This window comes from Mastomys coucha, unplaced genomic scaffold (genome assembly GCF_008632895.1).
Source record: "Mastomys coucha isolate ucsf_1 unplaced genomic scaffold, UCSF_Mcou_1 pScaffold4, whole genome shotgun sequence".
NCBI classification, from domain to species: Eukaryota; Metazoa; Chordata; class Mammalia; order Rodentia; family Muridae; genus Mastomys; species Mastomys coucha.
Window position 1 is genome coordinate 46,432,423 of NW_022196910.1, and position 10,054 is coordinate 46,442,476.

The 10,054-nt window shown below is 40.1% G+C and overlaps 1 pseudogene; it reads left to right on the plus strand.

Annotated features, from left to right (window-relative positions):
* The first annotated feature begins 8,249 nt into the window (after positions 1-8,249).
* LOC116075936 lies at positions 8,250-8,770 on the plus strand (annotated as a pseudogene).
* Positions 8,771-10,054: the final 1,284 nt, after the last annotated feature.

Sequence of the window (10,054 nt, forward strand, 5' to 3'; positions counted from 1 at the left end):
GACTGATGGCTCTGGCAGCATGTGTATAGTAGAGGATGGCCAAGTTGGTCATCAACAGGAGGAGAGGCCCTTGGCCCTGTAAAGGTTCTGTGCCCCAGTGTAGGGTAATGTCAGGGCCAGTAAGCAGGAGAGGGTGGGGTGGTGAGCAGGGGGAGGGGGAGGGAACAGGGGTTTGTTCTTGTTGTTTTTTGGTTTTTTGGGTTTTTTTGGAGGGGAAACTGGGAAAGGAGAAATCATGACATGTAAATAAAGAAAATATCTAAGAAAAAAGAAAAAGAAAAGAATAAAAAAGAAAATACCTTCACCAACTCTGTCATTTGCCATCAACTTTATGGTATTTTTTTATATCACATTGAAGGTCCAGATTTTGATGTGGTCCAATTTTTTCTTCTATTTCTTTATCAGTTAGGCATTTTGTGTCCTGCTGAATCTCTCAACTCCTTCTGCAATCATAAATATATTATTCTATCTTCCCGCTTAAGAGGTTTAACATATTCCTTTTCAGATTGCACTGTTTATATTATACTGTCTGAGCCACGAGTTTTATGCGTAAATTATGAAAACATAGCTTTCCATTATTTCTCAACACCTATCTTATTAACAATGTGTGCAAAGGATTTTTCTGTTCAGAAACTGAAGAGCCAATTTGTCAAGACACAGGAAGCAAGAGCCACTACAGCAGAAAAGACTCATAATGCAGTTGCTAAGTCTGGCTTGAGGGGCCTGACCAATGTATCTAGAAGATCTATTATTTTGCCTTTGTAAAGCCTTTCCAATAACAAATAAACATACCCCACATGCATCTTAAACATTGCAGTCTTAGCAAGGGTTATTGACTGGGGAGGTCATCTTCACTAAGTTTAGGAGCAGGGTAAGAAAATCTTTGGGAGCTCAAAGATGCCAATTGTCTGGCTCCAACCTTACTCAGAGACAGAGTGACGAAGGTCTCTAGTCACTGCATCAGTGCACCTGGCTGAAACTCAAAATGGATTGTGTCATTTTAAATTAGTCATTTCCAAAGTACCCTCCATATCTGTCTTGGCTCAGAGTAAAAGTCTGGTCTTGCAGATTTTTTTTCCTACTTCTCAAATAAAAATGACTGTCTTCATTTGCTTTTCTATCTCTCCCTGAGGAGCCTATATAAGGTTGGACTTTGTGCATATACTGTATAAATATTCATTTACTTAAAACTAGGTTACACTTGCTTGAAATTGAAATTTTTGGGGAGTACTGAGGTACGGTTACAAAGGCATGGTTGAGTCCCTTGGAGACCTCTATAATTACTTGGAGTCAATCTGACTTGCACTTGAGGTCCTACCAACAGACATTTGAGATTTATGAGTTAAGGCTTTGATTTTGTAACTCTGGGGCTGTAAAAAACAGAGGGAACACCAACGATTCCAAGCCTCATTTTCTTAGATTTTTATTCACAAGGCCTGGAGGGTAGCCAAGGACTGGGCATTTTTATGTAGGAAAAAGGCCCGTTAATCTTTGTTTGAGAAAATGTGAGCTAGGGTATTGCATCTCTAGGAACATTCTACCTATATGTTCTATGCAGCCCAGAGCAGACTAGCAACTCATACACTAAAGTGAATCAATTATCAGTGTTGCTAGTAACCTGAGATCTTGGGAAGAGGGAGATTTGGGGGCGGAATCTTTTGTTGAAATGAGAGGCAGAGGTAGAGGTAGGTTTAGAAGTTAAGTGCACTTATCTGGAAAGGGAAAAGCACTGGTGGCTCAGTAGGTTTTATCACACTAAAACCTCAGAAGCTCAGGGCAGAACCCAGACTGCCCACTGTCATCCAGGCCACCCATGCTTCTGAACACCTTAGCTGGCAAGGTCCTTAGACTCTGCTCCATGTCTTTCTCTTCCCAGATGCACTGACTTTAACTGGGTAAGTTAAGGTACGGGTAAATTGTACAATAAAGCTGAATTTATTTGAGTTTTGTTTTTAAAGTATCACACAGATATCAAATGGCAAGATTAACAAACTTTCAAAGAACATTTAATATCCAAAATAGAGCAAAAAGAGACAATATAGGGGTATGATATGATATGATACAGGAAAAGTTAAGAGATATGGGAAGCTGGGTAAAGTGGAACATATCTATAATCCCAGAAACTGGGAGGTTGAGGCAAAAGGATCATGAGTTTGAGGCCAGTTAGAGCTACACACAGAATTTTAAGCTGTTCTGGGCAACATAGCAAGACTATATCTTTAAAAATTCAAGAATAAACCAGAGCATTATGATACATGCAATTTCGGTCCTACACAGAGGAAAGAAGAGGGTTGTGCATAGCAGCACCTAGAGAAATAATGCTGTGAAATGTCTAAAGTGGGCAAGAAGCATTAATCCGCCCAGTGCAGAAGTCTAGTGAATAGAAATCATATTATATGCCCTAAATACATTACATACTTAAAAAGATGTAAAAAGCTACATATTGGCACATTCATAATCCAACTACTAAAAACACAGGTTAAAAATAGTTAAATGAGCATGTTGGGTTGTTTCCTCACATATTCGTTTGTCCCTTGGATGGATTTGGGACATTGTTTTAGAAATGATGAAGGGGAGAACAGAAAGTGTTGGGAGAGGCTGGACATAGCATTTCTGTTCTGCCAGAGGCTGATGGCTGACTGTTGAAAAACAAAGCGGGGAAGACACTGGAGCTGAACTGCCGATGTAGTTCCAAGTGCCAGCTTAGTGTTGTTCAGATGTCTCATGTCAGCCCCAAGAACCCTGCAGGCATGTACTTCTCCTACTCTACTTTATTAACACTTTAGAAGTGTGTATTTGTGGGTTTGAGCCCCTGGGAACAGTAGGAGAACACAATACAGATAGGAATGTTATTTGATACACACCAACAAAATGTAGTTGCTTGGCCACAGAACCAGGCTCACCAAGGACTGACTTACTCTGTCATTGCCTGGTCATGTTTACTCTCAAGTTTTCTCAGCTTTGCTCCCTTAGCGAATGAAAACAATGATGTTTATTATATTAATAACACCACCATGCCTGGTTCAATTGTCATCAGAGAAGCTTCCTCCAATAGCCGATGGGAGCAGTTGCAGAGACCCACAGGCCAACGCTAGGTGGGGCTCAGGGAGCCCCAGAGAAGAAGAGGAGAAGGAAAGATTGTAGGTCAAGGACACTACAAGAACACAACCCACAGAATCAACTAAGCAGAGCTCACAGGGGCTCAGAGACTGAGGCACCAATCATGGAGACTACAAGAGTCTGAGCTAGGTCCCCTGCATATACATTGTGGCTGTTTAGCTTGGGGTTTTCTGGGAGTGGGAGTGGGAGCTGTCTCTGACTCTTTTGACTGCTCTTGGGATTCTTTTCCTCCTACTGAGTTATCACATCTAGCCTTAATATAAGCATGCTCATTCTCATTACATCTGATTATGTCATGTTCAGTTGATACTATTGGGAAGCCTGTTCTTTTCTGAAGGGAAATGAGAAACTGTGGATCTGGGGGAGAGGGGTGGTGGTAGTGAGGACTGGGAAGGGAGGAGGGAGGGAAGGCTGAGGTTGGAATGCAATGTATGAAAGAAGAGTAAGTAAATAAACTAATACCGCCATCTTACAAGATTATTGAGAAGATTAGAGAATATGAGAATATATAGTATAAATTATTTCTCTCTCTCTATATATATGTATATATATTTTATATTATATACATATATATATACATATATATATATATATATAATATAAAACGGATGAAGATATGCATGGCCCTAGAATACTGGATGGTTTACAACAATTGTTTTGCCTTTGACAAAAACCTGAGAGGATTCAAATTTCCAGTCCTCATTTCCTACAGATACATCATGAGGGTGGTCCTCTTTAGTGTCATACACCGGAGTTAGTAGAAGCTATCATTGTTTGACAGGGGGGACTTACAGCTGTTTATATGTAATTCATCTTAATTTCTAGAAGTATGCCTTTTATTTAAGGAATCCAAAGCTGTTAGCCTTCACTACACTCTTGTTTAAGAACGTTTATTTCAAGAGAAATATTTAAGACTGGGTATATGTAATAGAACAAAATAGATGCTTCTTAAAATTATTTCCAAAGATTTTTTTCTTGAAAATTAAAGAGAAAGTAAAATACCAAAATCATGCCATAGGAAAAAGATAAATTTTCTGGGAAGTGGTGGTGGACACTTTTAATTCCAGGACTTGGGAGGCAGAGGCAGGAGGATTCTCTGAGTTCGAGGCCAGCCTGGTCTATAGAGTGAGTTCTGGGACAGCCAGGGCTGCATAGAAAGACCCTGTCTCAAGAAACAAATAAATTAATTAATAAATAAATAAATAAGAAATAAATAAAATAAAATAAATAAACTCACCAGACATGATGTACCTGCCTTTAATCCCAGCACTCAGGAGGCAGAGACAGATAGATCTCTGTGAGTTCAAGACTAGCCTAGACTACATTGTAAGTTCCAAAATGCCAGGGCTACATAGGAGTAACCAGAAGTAGAAGGAAAGAAAGAAAGAAAGAAAGAAAGACAGAAAGACAGAAAGAAAGAAAGGGAGAGAGAAAGAAAGAAAGAGAGAAAGAAAGAAAGAAAGGAAGGAAGGAAGGAAGGAAGGAAGGAAGGAAGGAAGGAAGGAAGGAAGGAGGGAAGGGCAAGCCTTCTTGAATCTTAATAAACACAAGAACCTTGCTCATCACTTAGCTCCCCTCCAGTGTGTTGCATCAATATTCAATTACCTGTGACTTTTACTTACAAAACCACATTTGAGGAATAATTATTTTTCCTGTTCAGCAGAAATTAAAATTCACTGCTCATGATAGTTGAATTTTATTCGCTATAAATAATTTTCAGGTGTTTCTTTTGAAGTTCTGAATATTTTGGCATACATTTCCCACTTCCTTGCAAGGGAAGTCAAATCTGAATGAATTTCTCTGTAGTCTTATTATAAACACGGCGCAAAGACGCGCCAGGTGGAATTATCCCTGTGACATTTTCTGTGTTAGATGTAATCACTCTCCTGTGAATATGTTGCTATATTTGGAAATTTATTTCCCATCATGCAAATTTCTTTTAGCATATTTCTGTTAATAGGGTTATCAAAAGACTAAAATATCATTCAAGTTAAAAAAAAATATTCTGTAAGAGAAGCTTTTGTACTTTCTGGATTTAGGGAAATAATGAATCCGGAAGTTCATCCAAATAATTATTTTTCAAATCTCCTTGGTGTGCATTAGTTCACAAACTCTCTACTGTGTCTGGCTGTAGTTAGCTGTATTATCTCATCTGTGACAATATTTGCTGCAGTGAATGACACATTGAAGAATGCAGTGTTTGTCTAGCTGAGTGACTCTTCCAATTCCAGACACTGAAGAAGCCATGCTCACCGTGTTCTCTTGTGATCAGTATGAAAGATTACATTAAAAAAAAATCTGTGATTGAACAGACGTATCAGCCAGGTTCCTGGGGAAGGCTCAAACACTCTACAAAGTTAGACAGAGTGATGAACAAACCTTGGGGATCTCAGCATTGGCTCTTGAAATGCTGTCTGTCCTGGGGTGAAATTGCTGCTTAGCAGAAATGATGCTTCCTGCTGCTCAGAGGAAGTAAACAAGAAAGAAGAGCCCAGTCACAGCCCCAGACAGCTGAGTAGGAAATCCACCATTGTAGTAGAGTCATCAAAATGCATGGGCTACCTCAGACAGTGATTTAGGTCTGTGCCTTTATTATTCAATTACAATAATACATACTCGAAATAGCAGAATATCAAATCTACATAAAAGGTAAGATTTACGTGAAAGGAGAGGTGTGCATTTAGAGTCCACATTTAGATGGACTAAGTACAGTTTAATTTGCAAGTTGGGGAAAACAGTTCTGGATATTTCAGAACAAATCTACTAGCTAATTTTTGTTGTTGTTGTTGTTCTCTTGGTTCCAAAGAGAAAGTGCTCATACAATGAGAACTAAAATTCTCGTGTGATACAATTACGGTGAGTGACAAAAATCTAAATAATACCCACAGTTTGCTCAGGCACCTGGTGTCTTCACCTCTCTGAACCTACGTCTTCCTTTTGAGCATAAATGAGATTTTTCATTGGTTTCTCAGTAACAGAGCTAGGCAGGGATAATGGATGCCACTCAATGCTATTCTCATTTTGCATCACTTTTCAGACTCTATTTTACCTCTGTAGGTAAAGATTACTGTTCCTTTTATGAAGTTTGCATCATGTTTGAGATGCTCATGCAGCAAGGATGGGAAAGCAGAATCCCAGACTATAGCCAGCTTCAAGGACTTTACCACATGTGATGGTTTGTATATGCTCAGTCCAGAGACTGGCACTGGAGTTGTAGTCCTGCTGGAGTAAGTGTGGCCTTGTTGGAGTAGGTGTGTCACTGTGGGTGTGGGCTTTAAGACCCTCATCCTAGCTGCCTGGAATCCAGTCTTCTGCTAGCAGCCTTCAGATGAAGATGTAGAATTCCCAGCTTCTCCTGCACCATGCCTGCCTGGATGCTGCCATGTTCCTGCCTTGATGATAATGGACTGAACCTCTGAACCTGTAAGGCAGCCCCAATTAAATGTTGTCCTTATAAAAGTTGTCTTGGTCATGGTGTCTGTTCACAGCAGTAAAACCCTAACTAAAACACTATAGTATCATCAACAGTCAGAAAACACCCTGAAGGTGTCAGTTATCTGGCAATGAAAATGAATTCAGTCAACAACCTGAGAATCTTAGGAACAGAGTCTAAATCAGTTGAGATGCTAGGTGTGACTTAGAGTTTTATTACTGTGAAGAGATACCATGACCAAGGCAACTTTTAATTGAGGCTGGTTTACAGTTTCAGAGGTTCAGTCCATTATCATCATGGCAGGAAGCATGGAAGCATGCAGGCAGACATGGTGCTCGAGGAGCTGAGAGTTCTACATCTTAATTCAAGGCAGCACAAGACCGTGTTCCACAATGGGTAGAGCTTGAGCATAGGAGATCTTAAAGCCTACCCCACAGTGATACACTTCCTCCAACAAGACCATACCTTCTAATAGTACCACGCCCCATGGGCATTCAACCACATGAGTCCATGGTTTGCCATACCTATTCAAACCACACAATGGTGGCTTGATGAGGACGTTTCTGAGATCATCTTTATCATACCTGCTAAGGCTCTGAGAAGAAAATCCAGAGAAATTTTACTCTAAGACACATCAACTGTAAAATAATTAATGTGTATGGTTTTAAGCTTGTAAGTTTTTAACAACTTATTATATAGCTACAGAAAACTAAGACACCCATAGAGAGGAAAAAAAGAAACAAAGAAAATATCAAGTGTGGGCAAGGATGAGGAGCAATTGTGAATTCTGTGTGTGACTAGATAGGTTGGAAGTTGGTTTGGCTTTTTCAGAAAACCATTTAGCAACATCACCAAACGTGATTCAAAAAGTTAATTCGAAAGTTGTGACTAAAATCAGTGAATGAGTGTTGAAGAGTTTGCTCAGTCATTGAGAGAACTTGCTTGCTGCTCTTCCAGATGAACCAACTTCCCTTCCCATTACCGACACTGTGAGACTCATAACCCTCTGCACTTCAGCGTCAGTGAAACCAACACCTTCTGGATACCACAGTCACTCCACAGGAAAAGCAGACACACAGGCACAAATGCATAAACAGACACAGCAGATACACAGTCACAAATGGATACACTCACACAGACACACATACAAATACTCATACAGATACACATACACACAAATACAAACCCAGCAGATACTCACACAAATACACACAGACACATAAATATACAGGGCAGACACATAGATCCACATGCATACATTCAGACATACATACACACACATATACAAACCCAGCAGAAGCTCACACAAACACACACAGACAGACAGACATGCATACATGTATAGCAGACATTAACACAGACACCTGTGTATGCATGAATAAAAATTTCAGTTTGGAGAGATGGCTTAGCCTTTTGCAAAGGACTTTGTTTTGATTCCTAGCATCCATGTTTAGATGGTTCACAACCACCTGTAACTCCGGTTTCAGGGAATCACCCTCCTCTGTCCTCTGCCTACGTCTATGCAGACTTGTGGGATCATCCATAATTAAAAGTAAAGTAAATCTTAAAATAATAGAAATAAAATAAATACAAATAAACGAGATAAATGTGTAAATATGCCAAAAGATATATTCAAGTGTGTTGCTAGTCAAACTATGTGTAATAATCCCAAACCTTAGACAATCATTTGCTGCTTTTTTGGCCGTGGCAACCATCTTGCAGTAACTTGCCAAAATGACGAACACAAAGGGAAAGAGGAGAGGCACCCGGTATATGTTCTCTAGACCTTTTAGGAAACATGGAGTTGTTCCTTTGGCCACATACATGCGGATCTACAAGAAGGGTGATTTTGTAGACATGAAGGGAATGGGCACTGTTCAAAAAGGAATGTCCCATAAGTGTTTACCATGGCAAAACCGGAAGAGTCTACAATGTCACCCAGCATGCTGTGGGCATCATCATAAACAAACAAGTTAAGGGCAAGATTCTGGCCAAGAGGATCAATGTGCGGATTGAGCACATCAAGCACTCAAAGAGCAGAGACAGCTTCCTGAAGCGGGTGAAGGAGAATGATCAGAAGAAAAAGGAAGCCAAAGAGAAGGGTGCCTGGGTTCTGCTGAAGCGCCAGCTGTGCCACCCAGAGAAGCATGCTTTGTGAGGACTAACAGAAAAGAGCCTGAGCTGTTGGAGCCCATTCCATATAAATTCATGACCTAATGTACAAGAAAGAAATAAAGGACCCAGACTGCATAGTGTTTTCCATAATAATAATAATAATAATAATAATAATAATAATAATAATAATAATTTGCTGGTGACTTGACCTTGGACTTTCCGCCATCCAGAATGGGAAGTGAATTTCCTTTATTCATGAGTTGCCATTATATGGTACTTTCACTAAAGCAATGCAAGGGGACTGATAATACACATACATCTGAACACATAGGCTCACATATGGATACACATACATTTCAGGTAGGGAGACGGTGTCATTAAACACATAGCTTCCAGGCACTTATACTGCTTCATCACCTCTCTCAAGTTGTACGGATCCTTAACACCGCCCCTTGCGCACACAGCCAGGTCTGCCTAAGTACATCTCCTTATAAAGTAGTCTATAGGGCACTTTCTCCACCATTATCTCTTTTGATCCTTGGAGAAAGCTTCTGGTAGAGCCAGGTAAATGTCATTACCCATTTATTGAGGAGGAAACTAAAACTTTGAAGTTAAGTGAGCATTTCATGGTCTCAAAGAACTCCTGGAATCTCAAAGTTCGAATGATTTTCAGTTTCCCCTTCCTTTCCTCTCCAGGCTCTGGCCTTTGGGCACAGCTGGGCTTGGTTCTTGGGATGGGTAGGGCATAGAAGGTGGTAGGATTATTTAGCTCTCAGCATGCTCTCTCCCTTCCCAGACTGGTGCATGTGATGTGTGAGAACAGAGACATCATTGAATAACAGAACTTCACAATGGCTGTCCAAAATCAACTGGTAAGTAAGTGACAAAGTGAGTGGGTGGGAGAGCACCCTTACAGAGGCAAAGGGGAGGGGGGAGAGGGTGAGCGGGATGGGGGTTTGTGGAAGGGTAACCAGGATGGGTGTTATCATTTGAAATGTAAACAAATAAAATGATTAATAAAAAAAGATTCACACAACTCAGCTGTGTGAATCTGTCATTTTGAACACAGCTCAGCCACTCTGAAGCTGAGGGAAACATGGCATAATGTAAATGCAGGAAGGCTGCACTTTTACAGAATCTCATCAGAAATACTTCATGTTCAGTTGTTTATGAGCTTAAGACAATACTGAGAAGTGTGCACACAATGAGATTGTTGTCATCTTAAGATAGACAGGCAACAATATTATCCCTGATGTTCTAGCAAAGAGAACACATCTGTCTTACCTACTACCACACCTTTGCATAGGCAAGTCTTATATTCACATTTAGCTAAAGTTTTATAACCCTGACCTGTGTACAAGAATCAAAAATTGTATGCTACAGATA